The sequence below is a fragment of the Acipenser ruthenus genome, chromosome 9, assembly GCF_902713425.1.
Source record: "Acipenser ruthenus chromosome 9, fAciRut3.2 maternal haplotype, whole genome shotgun sequence".
In the NCBI taxonomy this organism is placed as follows: domain Eukaryota; kingdom Metazoa; phylum Chordata; class Actinopteri; order Acipenseriformes; family Acipenseridae; genus Acipenser; species Acipenser ruthenus.
Window position 1 is genome coordinate 27815024 of NC_081197.1, and position 15495 is coordinate 27830518.

General features: G+C 42.6%; 1 long non-coding RNA gene across 1 annotated transcript in view; it reads left to right on the plus strand.

The window, feature by feature from the left end:
- The window catches only part of LOC131737904 (uncharacterized), a 58396-nt gene extending 45182 nt beyond the window's left edge, over nt 1-13214 (plus strand). The window contains exons 2-3 of the long non-coding RNA XR_009329467.1: nt 12096-12190; nt 12776-13214. This is a non-coding gene — a long non-coding RNA (uncharacterized LOC131737904). The remainder of the gene's footprint in view (nt 1-12095; nt 12191-12775) is intronic.
- The last annotated feature ends 2281 nt before the right edge of the window (nt 13215-15495 follow it).

The window sequence follows — 15495 nt, forward strand, 5'->3', positions numbered from 1 at the left end:
CAATGAATAATTGCAAAGCATACGACATGGTTTATTTAGATTTCCAGAAAGCTTTTGACAAAGTCCCGCATAAAAGATTAATTCTCGGGAGGCTGGGAGGCGACGGCAACAGCAGCGGACCCTAGGGAGGTGACGGCAACAGCAGCGAACCCTCAGGAGGCGACGGCAGCAGCAGCGGACCCTCGGGAGGCGAACTCGGGAGGGGAGCCCCTGGCCATGGAGGCGGCAGCGGGAGCTCCACTTCTCCCTCGTACCCTGTAACTGGCAGCTCTCCAGGTGATGCAGAGCCACAGGCAGCTCCAGGTGATGCGGAGCCACAGGCAGCCCCAGGCGATGCGGAGCCACAGGCAGTCCCAGGCGATGTGGAGCCACAGGCAGCCCCAGGCGATTCGGAGCCACAGGCAACCCCAGGCGATGCATGGCAGGCATCCTTGGGTGGTGCGAGGCAAGCATCCTTGGGTGGTGCGAGGCAAGCATCCTTGGGTGGTTCGAGGCAGGCATCCTTGGGCGGTGTGAGGCGGGCATCCTTGGGCGGTGCGAGGCGGGCATCTTTGGGCGGTGCGAGGCAGGCATCCTTGGGCAGTGCGAGGCAGGCATCCTTGGGCAGAGCTAGGCAGGACAGGAGCAGTCCTTCCGATGAGGGTGGAGGTGGAAACAGCAGGTATTCACCCTCTGCTGTTGGAGGTGGGAGCGGCAAGCAGTCCTCCCACGGCGGCTGAGGCGGAACCAGCAAGCATTCACCCTCTGCTGGTGGAGCTGGGAGCGGCAAGCAGTCCTCCCACGGCGGCTGAGGCGGAACCAGCAGGCATTCACCCTCTGCTGGTGGAGGTGGCGGAGGCAGAGGCAACACCTGCTGCTCTGCTCCTGGTGGTGGAGGAGGCGGTGGCAGAGCCAGAGCCAGCTCCTGCTGCTCTGCTCCTGCTGGTGGAAGCGGTGAAGGTGGCGGAGACAGAGGCAGCAGGTATTCTTCCTCTGCTGCTGGAGGTCTGGGCGCTGGATGCACGGGCTCCCCCCCTCTGGGCGCTGGATGCACGGGCTCCCCCCCTCTGGGTGCTAGATGCATGGGCTCCTCCCCTCTGGGCGTTGGATGCACGGGCTCCCCCCCTCTGGGCGCTGGATGCACGGGCTCCTCCCCTCTGGGCGCTGGGTGCTCGCGCTCCCCCTTCTGGGCGCTGGGTGCTCGCGCTCCCCCCTTCTGGGCGCTGGGTGCTCGCGCTCCCCCTCTTCGTATTGCGTGGGACATATGGCCAACGTGTGCCCATATGCCCCATAGCCAGGGCACAACTCCGCCACGAGGTTCGCAATATAAACCTCCCAGCCATCATCATCCTCCTGTTGTTGCTGTGGTTGCTGTTGCTGTTGCAGCTTACCTCTCCCCCTTCACTTCCTGCTCCTTCTCCCTGCCTTCCTCTCCTGTGCCGGTTCCTCCTCCTCGTCCTGGAAGGGGCAGATTGCTACAGTGTGCCCATACACACCGCAAGCAAGGCACCAGCCTTGGTCCTCCAGAACGCCGAGGAGGTCCTCCAGTTCCCTGCAGCGGTTTCTCCAGCCTTCCATTTTTATTTTTATATATATACAGTATATATATATTTTTTTCCCCCAAAACACAAAAAACACTTTTTGAAAAAACAAAACAAAAGGGCACGTTGGCCAAACAAATAAACAAACAAATAAGCGTGCTGGTTTTAGCACCAGCACGATACTTAGCAGTTGTTTTTTAAATGTGTTTTCTCTCTCCGCTCCCCGTACTCTCCTCTGTACACTCTCCCCCGAGCACGGACAGCTGCAGGTTCTTATATTCTGGCCGAGGGGTTAACTAGCTGTTAATTATCTTATTACCCCTCGGCCACAGTCTGCACGAGTTTAGTAAGGATGCGTGACTGACAGCTAGTTAAATAAATCAGTAGATGATCAGCCACGCATCCTCACGAGATTTTTAAAATATAAAAACAATAACAAATACGCGGCGCTTTTATCTGCGCCGCAAACAATAATACAAATAATAATAAACAGTGCACATATAAATATAGGGGCGGGACACTCCGCCACACGTGGTCACACCAGGCCTATCAGACAGCTTTTTAAATATGTGCTCAGGTCATGTGACACAAGGGTCATTTCCCAACTCTTAATGGTTGAGATTTCTTTTTCAGGGAACCAGTATTATGGTAAGTAACCTAACATTTATGTCCAACCCAGCTAACTTATGATTGGGCTACCGCAAAGAAAATGCAGATATTCAATTGGTTGGTCATATCACAGAAAGCCTTCAGGAAAAAAAAAAATATGTCGAGTACGTACAAGTGCTGCATAAGCGAGCATCACTGTCAACAGACTGTTGTGACGCTTTTGTTGGAAAACGTGTTTAAAGCTTTATTTATTTTCCCACGCTACGACCCGCCAGAAATGTGTTCACTACCCATAATTTAAGAACAGCTGCCGTGGGCACGATGGCTTGGCTTTGCGGGCACGAATTTGCCCGCGGGCATCACTTTGAGGACCACTGAACTAAACAAACTAAATAGAACTAATCTTTAGTTATTATACAACACGTGTGGCAATTATCCCAGAGTTAGTAACAATTACAATTGTAGGAAAAATATATGCATGAAAAGGATTGTAGATCTGTGCAATACTGTATGATAAAACCATGCAGTCTGAGAAAAAAGAAAGATGCTGGGCCAGTCTTGCTCAGTAGTATATGATATTTGCAAAATGTTGACAGTAATCTAAATGCTGTAGTGGGTCTTTTTTAGGAACACTATTTTTATCTGAAACTAAAAGCTCTAACACAATGTGTGATTATAACATGCACAAGTATAGGTCAGGGCCAGATTTAAATAAAAATGTTGCCATTTTTTTTTTTGTGTAGAACTATGGTAATCTCAACAGCACCAACTAAAAATCACTGTGAGAGATATAGACGCCCTTTCATAGTAAGGTATTTTATTTGGGCTTTCTTGGTTATCTAATCCTAAATCTAAAGCTAATATCAGTTCCCTGTACTCAAATGATAGAATTAACCACCTTCAGTGTAGTTCTTCTTGCATGTGGATCAGCTCAGAACTGAAGGTGCTACACCACAAAGAGATTGAAGCAAAATATTTGTTTTACAGTACCCAGAATGAAGCAGCTATCTAGGATGTGCAGATCAGTCTTTGTTGTTGTCTCTTATTTTAACCGAAGAGCCTCACAACAAAAGAGCCGGGAGTCTAGCTGTGGGAGTCTAGAGGTAACCAGAGTCTGAGGCAAGATAGGTAATTGATTCTGCTCCTAGTAATTTTAAATTAGCTATATTTAAGTAACATTATAAAGTTGGTGTTTCAATTAGGTGAGGAAGTGTGTGATTAGTACCAGGGAGTGTGGTGAATTTGAATAGAGGTTGATTTGCAATTTGATTGGTCTCCACTGTAGTGTAGTGGTGTGATCCCATTGAAGTTTGTGAAAGTATTGTATTGCTGTAATACTGTCTGTAGCACGGTTACCAGTTCCCTTGCAAAGTGAGGTTGGAGCCTATTTAAGCTGAGTGAATCTACTAGTGGTCAGTCTACAGGTACCAGGGTCTGTGAGGCAGGCTATTTTGTGCGCCAGCCAACCGAAGAGCCTCACAACAAAAGAGCCGGGAGTCTAGCTGTGGGAGTCCAGCAAGGGGAGGCCTGCGCCGAGACGCTGTTGGAATATATCCGAACCTAGCAGTGCTCTGGAAGACGCCATCTACTAGTCAGGTCTGTACCCTCCACCCCACAGCTTCCACTGTGCCTATTTGTCTCGCCTGTCCTGCTTTGACTGGCTCTCACATCCCTGTTCTGTAGACTCTGCTACCTCCACCTTCTTCTCCTCCACCTCCTCCCTCGACTCCCTCTGTCCCCTCACCTCCCCACCTGCTCGGCCCTCCCCTCCCCAACCCTGGCTCTCCTCTGTGCTCCGCTCAGCAAGAACCACACTGCGATCTGCTGAAAAGAAATGGAAGAGAACCAAACTCCTTGCTGCCCTAGACCTCTACCGCTCTCTCCTCTCCTCCTTCTCCTCTACTCTCTCATCTGCTAAATGTTCTTATTTCCAATCTATAATCCAAGCCTCCACTAACAACCCACGCAAACTATTCTCTACCTTCTCCTCCCTCCTTAACCCTCCCCCCTCCTACTCCCTCCTCTATCTCCTCTGAGGACTTTGCCTCTTCTAAAATCTCAGATATCCGCAAACTCTTTAACACTTCTCCCTCCCTCCCACACCCTCCCGCTCCAACCCCTACACCCACTGCATCCCCTACTAACTCACCCTCCTTCTCCACCTTCTCTCCCGTCTCAGACTCTGACCTCTCCTCCCTGCTCCAGGGTCACAAACCCACCACGTATGCCCTGGACCACCTCCCCACTCACCTCTTTCAAGCTGCTGCTCCTGCTCTACTTCCCTTCATCTCCTCCCTTCTCAACACCTCTCTCCTTTCTGGTCTCTTTCCCTCTGCCTTCAAGCAAGCCTCTATCACTCCCGTCCTCAAAAAACCTACCCTCGACCCCACCTCCCTCCAAAGCTACCGTCCTGTCTCCCTCCTACCCTTCCTCTCCAAAACCCTCGAGCGGGCTGTACACCGCCAGCTCTCTGCTTTCCTGTCCAAGCACTCTCTGCTCGACCCTCTCCAATCTGGCTTCCGCTCTGCTCACTCCACTGAAACCACCCTCCTGTCTGTCACCAACTCACTAAACTCTGCCCGAGCTGCCTCTCTCTCCTCTGTCCTAATTCTCCTTGACCTCTCTGCTGCCTTTGACACTGTTGATCACCCTATTCTACTATCCTCTCTCGCTGGCCTGGGAATCTCTGGCACTGCTCTGGCCTGGTTCTCCTCCTACCTCTCCAACCGCACTTACCAGGTAACCTCGCCCTCTCTCAACAGGAGTCCCCCAAGGGTCAGTCTTGGGTCCTCTCCTGTTCTCTCTTTACACCCGCTCCCTGGGCCCCCTCATTGCATCCTATGGTTTCTAATAAAATTTCTATGCTGATAATGCTCAGATTTTTCTCTCCTTCCCCACCTCAGACTCCACTATCCCCTCCCATATCTCTACCTGTCTGTCTGCTATCTCCTCCTGGATGCACACACATCACCTCAAACTCAACCTCTCTAAATCTGACCTCCTTTTCTTTCCCTCCTCCTCCTCCCCCTCCTCTGATCTCTCTATCTCCGTTCCTCTGGAATCTACCACACTCTCTCCCTCCTCCTCCTCAACTAAGAACCTCGGAGTCACCCTGGACCCCTGCCTCTCTTTTTACCAGCACATCTCCACTCTGGCATGCATTTGCCGATTCTTCCTGAGCAACATACGAAGAATCTGACCCTTCCTCACCAACTACGCCACCCAGCTCCTGGTCCAGGCCCTGGTACTCTCGCACCTAGACTACTGCAACTCCCTCCTGGCCGGCCTCTCTGTGTCCGCCACCCATCCGCTCCAGCTCATCCAGAACTCCGCTGCTCGCCTGGTGTTCTCTCTGCCTCGCTTCTCCCACGCAATTCCACTGCTCCGCTCACTCCACTGGCTCCCGATCACCGCCCGCATTCAGTTCAAGACTCTTGTATTAGACTACAGATGCCTTGACCAGACTGCACCCAGCTACCTCCAGACCCTCATCTCTCCCTACACCCCCACTCGACCTCTCCGCTCCGCCTGCACAAGAAGACTTGCTGTACCTCCTCTACGCTCCCCTGCCTCCTGAGCCCGCTCCTCCTCCACCCTTGCCCGTAGTGGTGGAATGACCTTCCTACAGATGTCAGCACTGCCCAGTCCCTGACCACCTTCCGGTGCCTCCTCAAGACCAACCTCTTCAGACAGCACCTGTAGAACTCCTCTTTTCCCTCTGCACACTTATCACTCTTCCTTAAATGCGCTTCACTTGCTCTTATCTGCTCCCTATTTTACTGCATTTAATCCTGTACTTTAAAGTACTGTAATCTGTCAAGTGTCATTTAATCTGTATTTTTTTATATTTAATTATATCCTGATTGAACTATCACTGACACTGTTATCTGCTCCGTTATTGAATCGTATTTTGTCATATACTTGTACTTGCTAGAAATAAAGTCATTGTATTTTATCTTGCTCTTAATTGTATTAATACTTGTACTGTGATTCTTGAAATGTATTTTTGTTTACGACTGTAAGTCGCCCTGGATAAGGGCGTCTGCTAAGAAATAAATAATAATAAATAAATAATAATAATAATAATAATAATAATAATGCACATTTTTATTGCCTGCATGCAGTACCTTACACTTTTCTCTATTAAATGTCATTTGCCATGTGTCTGCCCAGTTCTGAATGCTGTCTAGATCATTTTGAATGACCTTTGCTGCTGCAACAGTGTTTGTCACACCTCTTATTTTTGTGTCGTCTGCAAATTTAACAAGTTTGCTTACTATACCAGAATCTAAATCATTAATGTAGATTAGGAATAGCAGTGGACCTAATACCTACCCGTCTACCTGTCCTACCTGTCTTTCTGCTATTTCCTCCTGGATGCACTCGCATCACCTCAAACTCAACCTCTCTAAATCTGACCTCCTTTTCTTTCCCTCCTCCTCCTCCCCCTCCTCTGATCTCTCTATCTCTTTTCCTCTGGAATCTACCACACTCTCTCCCTCTTCCTCCGCTAAGAACCTCTGAGTCACCCTGGACCCCTGCCTCTCTTTTTACCAGCACATCTCCACTCTGGCACGCATTTGCCGATTCTTCCTGAGCAACATACGAAGAATCTGACCCTTCCTCACCAACTACGCCACCCAGCTCCTGGTCCAGGCCTTGGTACTCTCCCGCCTAGACTACTGCAACTCCCTTCTGGCTGGCCTCCCTGCGTCTGCCACCCGTCCGCTCCAGCTCATCCAGAACTCCGCTGCTCGCCTGGCGTTCTCTCTGCCTCGCTTCTCCCATGCAACTCCACTACTCCACTCACTCCACTGGCTCCCGATCACCGCTCGCATCCAGTTCAAGACTCTTGTACTAGCCTACAGATGCCTTGACCAGACTGCACCCAGCTACCTCCAGACCCTCATCTCTCCCTACACCCCCACTCGACCTCTCCGCTCCGCCTGCACAAGAAGACTGGCTCTACCTCCTCTATGCTCCCCTGCCTCCAGAGTCCGCTCCTTCTCCACCCTCGCCCCGCAGTGGTGGAATGACCTTCTTACAGATGTCAGGACTGCCCAGTCCCTGACCACATTCTGGCGCCTCCTTAAGACTCACCTCTTCAGAAAGCACCTTTAGAACTCCTCTGTTTTTCCCCTGGGACACATATCACCCTTCCTTAAATGTGCTTTATTTGCTCTTATCTGCCCCCTATTTTACTGCATTTAATTCTGTACTTCAGAGTACTATAATCTGCCAAGTGTTTAATCTGTAGTATTTTGTATTTAATTATATCCTGTTGTAACTATCACTGACACTTATCTGCTGTATTATTGAATTGTATTTTGTCACACTTGTACTTGCTTGAACCAAAGTCATTGTATTCTTCATTGTATTTATCTTGCTCTTAATTGTATTATTACTTGCACTGTGATTCTTGAAATGTATTTGTTTACGACTGTAAGTCACCCTGGATAAGGGCGTCTGCTAATAAATAAATAACAATAATAATAATAATAATAATAATAATAATAATAATAATAATAATAATAATAATACTGATCCCTGTGGTACTCCACTGGTTACCTCACTCCATTTTGAGGTTTCTCCTCTAATCAGTACTTTCTGTTTTCTACATGTTAACCACTCCCTAATCCATGTGCATGCATTTCCTTGAATCCCTACTGCGTTCAGTTTGAGAATCTTTTATGCGGAACTTTGTCAAAAGCTTTCTGGAAATCAAAATAAACCATGTCATATGCTTTGCAATTATCCATTGTTGATATTGCATTCTCAAATCAAGCAGGTTGAATAATATAAAGAATTGCGGGATCAACTTACGTAGCTTATGCTCCAGTACAAATTCTGCACCCTTTTTACGAGATAAAAAAGGTATTTAGACTTGTACACTGCGCATTCTGAAGTGGTATACTATTTTGTAAAGCCTTCCTATTGCCCCCTCCCCACTTCTCACATTTCCCTCCCTCGTCTGCTGCTTTGTAACTGAAATGAGCCTGACAAGGGATTGATTTATATGTAGTGCTGTGCTGCCAATCTAACATGCTAATAAAAGAGAAAACCTACTTCCAAACACTGCCAATGTTGGCTGATGTTGCCAATTTAATCTTTAAACAGATTTTAAGCTCAGCTTCAGTATTCAACAGGCCAAATCAGCTTGCAAAAAACGAAGATGGATGAGTATACAGTATGTTTTGTTTAGACTGCTAATACAAGTCAGAAATGTGTGTCATTCTGCAGCAATGTAACACAGCATTACAACAGTTAGAAACACTATTTCAATACAAGAGGTGAATTCATCAGGTGAAGGACTGCCATTGTTTGTGGTCCCCTGAGATTTCCACGCTCCAGCTAAACGACCCCTGCAGACTATTTTAATTTCTGGCTTTATCACCTCTGTCACAAAAAAGAATTGCTGTTTACGTGTCTCTTACATCTATTTTTTAAAGTGTAAAATACCATGCAGGCCTAGTATACACCTCCTCTTAGAGCAACAGCAGGAGCTAACCAGCCTTTCACCCCATATTGATTTAACCTGTAACCCCTATGCTTTGTGACTTTTACTTTCCCCTGTATTTCACCTGCCTGTGAAGGAATAAAAGATAGCCTTCGTTTCCCACCTGCCGTGGCATCCATCATGTTCAGTAATAACTGGATCATATTTTATATTAGTGCCCAGATTTAATACAGACCTTTTAATCTTAGAAATTAAACAGACAAATTTGAAAACAAAACCAATTTGAAAGGCCATCAGTTCTGTTGTTTGAAATCAGATTACTTCATATAATGAGAGGTAGCCTGGGGCTGGGGGATATATAGATTTTCCATAAGTAGCTTCCTTTTTGTGTTATAGTTTTAATTTACATGGAATAGTACCTTCTGGTGCATGTTAATTACTTGAAATCCTAATCTCAGTGTGATGTAAGTGGCATGTTGGCTCAGCTGGTTAAGGTCAGTGCCAAGTACACAGAAGTGAAAACACAGTGTGTACAAGTGATGCGATTGACTACAGAAATTAAGACATTGGACAAAGCGTATGTCTAAGCACAACTTGATACAGGGGGTATACCTTACAAGGGGGATTTTTGCATTTCAGTAAGATAAATAGGCTATATTTTGTAGATCATCTACCTTTAATCCAGTTTATACTTTTAGATTATTTTAAATAATATAGGATGACAACTTGGGAGACATCTTGATTTTAGTACAAAGGTGCATAGAAACACACATTGTCTGAGAAAAAATTTGAATTCAATAACCATTCCCCTAATGGCAATTAATTTACAATGTTGGATTTACTAAGTGTAATCTTAGCAGATAATTTGGTAGGAAAATGGATTTTAAAGCCATCACAGGACTCTATATGTAAAGTTTATAGTAGCTATTTGCAGTTGCCCAGTTAATACTTATTGGCTTTTTTATTCTCTTGTTCTTTTACTTTAGCTAATCAGTTTGTAGCAATTTTGTTTTCTAAAGGGGGCTTTCTTCCCCAGGCGTACTTTCTACGTGCAGTGCGACAGAATCTGTGACTCAACCCAAGTTTGGATATATAAAATAAAACAGAAATCTGAGAAGACAGCCTATGGTTCTAAATTATTACTCTTTTTAATTCATTATATACATAATTGTTTAAAAAGAAGTGTCCAAAAACAAATTGTCTGAAAACGTTTCACATGTACAAAAACAGCCACATTAGCATAAAGGATCCAGCCACATCAAGAAGCAGTATCTACAAAAGGGGCCACGTTACATACAAAAAAAGCGTCAGCCCTGTAAAGATGTAATGATTTAAAAGTGGATAAGTCAAGCAAGAAACAATTCGGGCAATTTTGGCCCCACTTTTTTATTTTTTATTCATGTTGATAGTAGTTCCTACTTCTATAAAAATGTTGGGGCAAATGTTGTACACATGAATCATTTTTTGTACAGATATAATAATAATAATAATAATAATAATAATAATAATAATAATAATAATAATAATAATAAACATTCTTCCATTGTGCACTCTACTCTGTCAGATACCAATCCTTGTAGGCTTATCTGTTTCTCTACATTCCATGATGACACACATGCTTTCTTCCCCTTGAAGCAGTATCGATTGTAAGTCGCCCTGGATAAGGGCGTCTGCTAAGAAATAAATAATAATAATAATAATAATATCACACTTCCTGTACCTCTGTGATTGAAAAAGACAATCTCACGCTTTTATTTGCAGTATAGTATTGTTTTCATCTGCAATATGTGCTGCAGTGCCAGGAAGCAATACAAAAAATACACACAAAGGCAAAAAGGGAATCTATTTTTGGTGTATTCGTTATACTTGTAACTTTTTACAAGAAACACCTACTTCATTATAAGATGCTCAGATATATTGTGGAAAGTGTTGAATTTAAACCAAGGGAAGTAATGTTAAAACTTTACAATGCATTAGTAAGACCTCATCTAGAATATTGTGTTCAGTTCTGGTCACCTCATTACAAAAAGGGTATTGCTGCTCTAGAAAGAGTGCAAAGAAGAGCGACCAGAATTATCCCGGGTTTAAAAGGCATGTCGTATGCAGACAGGCTAAAAGAATTGAATCTATTCAGTCTTGAACAAAGAAGACTACACGGTGATCTGATTCGAGCATTCAAAATTCTAAAAGGTATTGACAATGTCGACCCAGGGGACTTTTTCAACCTGAAAAAAGAAAGGACCAGGGGTCACAAATGGAGATTAGATAAAGGGGCATTCAGAACAGAAAATAGGAGGCACTTTTTTACACAGAGAATTGTGAGAGTCTGGAACCAATTCCCCAGTAATGTTGTTGAAGCTGACACCCTGGGATCCTTCAAGAAGCTGGTTGATGAGATTCTGGGATCAGTAAGCTACTAACAACCAAACGAGCAAGATTGGCTGAATGGCCTCCTCTCATTTGTGAACTTTCTTATGTTCTTATAATCTTTTTGGTTATTTCATTTTGGGGGAAGACTTGTGCCTTTTCTAAAAGGGAAAAGCCATTAAATGAAGGCAGTTAATTAATACAAGGATTCAAACTGAATGAAGTTTCTTTAAATATTCATTATTACTGAATATATTTTCCATTGAAATGACACTACACTGCATTTGATAAATTCGCTTTTTCATAGGTTGACAGCACTTTACACATTAACATTCATTAGGATCCTTGTTGGTTGCCTATATAGTTTCATATTAACTTAATGGCATAATTGGCATGAGTCCTGAAGGCTATCTCCTCAGTTTCATTCCAGTGATCTGAAGAACAAGGCAGCTTCCTAGCATTGTTGTAAAATTAAAGTATCTTTCTCAAGGGAGTATGTATGTTTGGAAACAAACATGGGATGTATAGGCTATTTAGAAGTATGTTTATATTTCAATATATGTTTTTGAACTCATAATGTTAATACTATATTGTAATACTTTCTCTTTAGACGTTTACTTGTAATTTCAGAATAAAGTTCATACTGGACATTTAATAAGGTGGTCCCAATAGCGTGTTTTTGATCAGTAAATAATTTTACAGTACGGTACATGAAATGTGATTGAAGTGATATATTTGTATTTTACCACAACATACCATTTTTTTCTATAACATGCACAGTTTTACAGATTTAAGGAGAATCTCTGCATGTTACATACAGGTTGCTATATTCTAAATATTACTGGAGTATTTGTTTTTTTATTTTGCTGGTTTGCACTCAGTCCTAGTGGCATAGGCTTAAACGTATCATAAACATGTCTGGATTTTTTTTTTAAACTACCCGAGTAAGCGGCCTGAAACTAGCGATTGCATTTTCTGATTCTCAGTACTATTCCCGGTCTCCAAAAGCAGCAGCAGTTTCTGGAATTTCCAGCAGGAGTCAGACCCGCTGGTGATGTAAGTGCTCTTTATTTAGCACTTTGCCTCAGTCAGACCTACTATAATGCAAGGGTATTTGATTTCTCTGTGCACTGTGCCAACAGGAATAGGAAGCCCTCTCACATTACCCAGCAGCTGAAGGGACAGATCTATTTACTTCAAGGAGTTAATTGATTATGCTGAGTTCACCTGATGCCAGGTCAGTGTGCAGCCCTTTTATTGATAAAATGATAGCCCCTGCTGAAGCCCTTAACCTTTTTTAACAGTCTTGTATTATTGCACAGTGTTGCCGTATTTCTATACAGTTAGCATATAATTAGTGTGCATTCAGAGTATACAACAATGAATCACTGCTTAAATTCAGGGATTTTCTAAAACATTTAAAAACGATAAAGCAATTAAATAAAAGAAAAAAGTAGCATCTGAATCATTGTACATGGTAATTTAGATTAATTTGAAAAAAAAATACTCAAAGATATGTTTGATTATCCTTGATAGGTCATTCCCCATATCCGGGTGATCATTGCATTTATTGTGTGTTTTAAAGGACATTCTAGCAAACAGTTGACCTTGCTAGAGGTTATTAGTGAAAGTTCAGCTGTCTGCTATGCCAATAAATGTTTAAAGGTAAATGTATTCCAATGTCAGCCCCTAGTTTGTCTTAAAGTTTATCATGTATTCGATATTTCTGAACACCAATATCCAGGATTAATATGATAAAAATGATATCCAATGCATGTATTCTCTGTTTTGCATTCTGTTTATATGTGTCTTTAATTTACAGTCACCCTGCCGCAAGCAAATATTTGCTATTAATTAGGCAGCTGGAAACCAGAACTGGGAAAGAAGATGAGAATTGAAGACATACAAGCCGCTTCTTCCTTTACCTCTTCCCTCACCATTAATTACATCTACGGAGGCTCAGTTTCAAATCTGGTGTTTGTTTCATTTTTTTTTACTTTTACACTGAACTGTTGTTACATTATTTACAGTAGTTATCAATGCTTCATTTCTAAAATATTATTTTTAATTAGACAATGCAGGTGCTGCTGGGTTTTCATGAGGCATGATTTATGCTATTTGCTAGTAACACATTTTTTTGTTAGTAAATATTGTTTTTACCTTTCAGTAAATGTGATAAATGGTGTACTGTGTTTTCTTTTATTTATTTTTTTAGTAATGTAGTAGCTAAATGATATACAGTATATACTGTTTGTGTACAAGTGGCCATCATACTGCAATTAAAGTAATCTATAGCTACCGCTATGTTTTATGTGTTCCTTATTCCTTAAATATATTAGGATGTAGGGGCCCTATCCCATGCAAAGGCCTCTAGATGCAAAGATGTACTGTATAGACAGAGAAGGCCTATATGTCTTTGTGGCAAAGTGGTTAACGGTGTGCAGGTGCAGGTGATCAATAAACAGACAGACAATTATAATCCAGGTGCAATGTTGTTTAATGGTGTATTTTGTAATCCAAATGCCTGATGGCTAAACACCAGTAAATAAAAACAATGTCAATGAGAAGCAATACAACGGCTTGTATTGCTTATCTGTAATCCGCGGGTTGGCCTCGAAAATAATAACAGTCCTGTTTTAATTCACCACATGTAACACATACACAAACACAGTATTTACAGTACTTTAGTGGAAACAAAGTGCAGTGTTGTCCAGGTTTGTGCTGGCCTTTAGTGAGTACTGTGTTTAGCGGTCTAAATAATCACAAACAGTATTATTCCGACACTACAATAAACAAACAAAACACTCACGATTTTCTCCACACAAAACACAGGTCCTTCCAGGTTGTTCTCTAACCAAAACGAAGGAACAGATAACATCGCTTCGTCCCCTACTTATACCGTCGCACATGACCCCTTGGTAAACGATTGCAGCTGCTCCTCCAATCCGCGGCTGCCACATCATTTCCCTTCCGGGTCGATGAGTTAATGCACCGAAGCTCCATCCCTTTTCTAAATGACTGACTTCCTTTTAACCCTAGAAATGAAGTGTCAGGCCAAACAGTCCCGTTACTTAGCGCCCTCACAGGTCGGGAGGGAGATTTACCACCAAGAATCATTGTCTTTCTGTCACAGTCTTGCAGGTTGTTGCAATCTACTTTTAAAAAGTAGAAGTAAGAAACAATTGTGGATACAAAAAAAAAACAACATGACTATCAGTTTTTCCTCCAGCTTTAAAAAGCAACATTAGTGAAATGTCAGCTTGTGTTAAGATCAGCAATAGCTTTTTCTGTGTACTTTTTTTCCATGTTTCTGCACAAAAGGATAGTGGAAGACAGAGCTCTTGAGATTGATCTGCCATCATGATATTAACTTACATCGCCAAGGCCATGGTGTGGGTTATCAGGGTTTGAGTGGGCAAAAATGGTGTTTATTCACTGAACCTTGAGATGGAGTTTAGAAAATGGTTCCCTTGCTTTCAGGCCCAAGAATTTATTTTGGTTTTTGGGAGGCGCTCTTATTTTAGGGTTTGCAGTGATAAGAGCAGCTTTCCGAGGAGCTGAATGTCTGAGTGTTATAAAACCAGGCCAGTCAAGCTAAAGAGGATGTGTGCACTAACCTGTTTGTATTGAATAGTCCCCATAAATAATTTAAAGCAATGACTGCTAGCTATTATTACAAAAATAGCGGATTGCATTTGGACACATGCCTCTAGCTTGTAAGTCAATAGAAACACTTCACCTAGTGGGCAGACCACAGTGTAGACCATCCTGCCATGTGTGTGCAATTTAAAACCCTCAAAACAAGAACAAGTGTTTACAAAGCTGAGGAAAAAGGGGAAGGATTTGGTTCTGTCAGAACCAAATTTTGTTTTCTCTCACCTGACATCTACAGTAGGTTATCTTCTTCTGTATTTTTTAAGGTTAGGTTTTTAGATTGAGGGCATCTCTGAGACAATTCTATATGTTTAGAAGCGTATTGTTGTCATGTCAATAACATATAATAGCGTGATATGGTTTACAGAGCTAATAGTAGTTTGATGATGTCACTGTCAGTGACCTGGGAGAAATTGAGCTCCATATTGACAGCATTTCTAAAATGCCACAAACACAATTCAAGTTAAACTTTGGCATGCTATATATCATTTTGTTCAGATCAGGGTTTTAAAAACAAAAACTTTTTTTTTTCTATTTTACACTAACATTGCTTTTTTATTTTGCATTTGTACACATTTTATTAATTGTTTATTTAGTTTAAAAGATCAATCTAATGAAGTAGCATTCAGTGATTTTTTTTTTTAATGTGGACAATATAATTTCATTTAATTAGACAGTGTTCTTTGTAGCATCCAAAAAAAATATGCATCAGTATGGCTAACCCATTAGTGTCATTAAAACCGTTTTCTTTTTCCCTGAAAAAAATAAATATTAATTTAGCAAAACTAGTAACAAACAATTCTGATAGGATATGCTTTATTTTAATATTACTTTAGTTTTAACTGTAAATATCTATCTTACTAACATGTTAACAATAACAAATGCATT